Below are 968 nucleotides of genomic sequence, written 5' to 3'. Positions count from 1 at the left end.
CCCCCCAGACCTCACAGGAGGAAGAGCATGGACGGGGCTTGTCTCCAATAAGTGAAGGACTGCAGGCCCAGGAGCCCCAAGCCGGCCTTCGCCTGCGGGAGTGAGCCCCGGATTTGAAGGGTTGAAGGGTTTGAAGGGTTTGAAGGGTTTGAAGGAAAGGGGTTTGTGTTCCCGGCTTGGTCTCCCGCTTTCGGTGGGAGTGGACCTGGGAGCCTGTTTCCTCTGTGTTCCCTCCGCTCCTCGTCCATCTCCTGCTTCACTAGAGAACCGTGTTCCCTCGCACCCCCCGCTGTGCAGAGCCGGGGCTGGAACCCCTTGGAAGGCGGCCGAGCACGCCCTGCGGAGGGGACTGCCCGGCGAGGTCCCGGGTCACACGTGGGCCCTGCACCTCCGCCTGTGGCCTCTGCCCTCAGCGCCAGGCTCGGCAGGAAGAGGACAGGATCAGACGGTGCTCCCGCCCCTGGTCCACCTGGTGCTTCTAGGCCGCCGGGACCCGGCTCTGCGGCTCCGAGGCCCACGTCCCCGCTGCCTCCCTGCCCCCCCTTCTCTGGCCTGTGCGGCACGAGGGCCTATGGCGGAGCACCTGCCTTTCGGGGACGTGGGATAACTTAGAGGGAGGAAGTGCCCCTGAGCGTCAGACACAGTGTGTGACCCAGAGTCCCAGAGAGGGGTGCACCCCAGCTCGCTGTCCCCTCGGCGCCCCGAGCCTTCCCCGGAACCCAGGCCACAGGCCGCGTCCCTGACCCCGGCGAGCAGCGCGCCCTGGACCCTCCACTTCAGCCTTCACCGCAACTCCTCCCGCCCAGCAGGCTGGTCCTTCCTCAGATTCCACAGGGACTGACAGCGGTTCTCACGGTGACCACTACACACACACTCGCTTAAACCTAACTGGCCAGGCCAGGCACCAGCAGGCTGGCCGGGCCTCCACCCACCTGCCCGCACTGTGCTGACTGCCTGCCCCTGCCCTG

Source organism: Myotis brandtii, unplaced genomic scaffold (assembly GCF_000412655.1).
Source record: "Myotis brandtii unplaced genomic scaffold, ASM41265v1 scaffold64, whole genome shotgun sequence".
Lineage (NCBI taxonomy): Eukaryota > Metazoa > Chordata > Mammalia > Chiroptera > Vespertilionidae > Myotis > Myotis brandtii.
The sequence above is the reverse complement of the archived record's forward strand: the minus strand, read 5'-3'. Positions refer to the sequence as shown.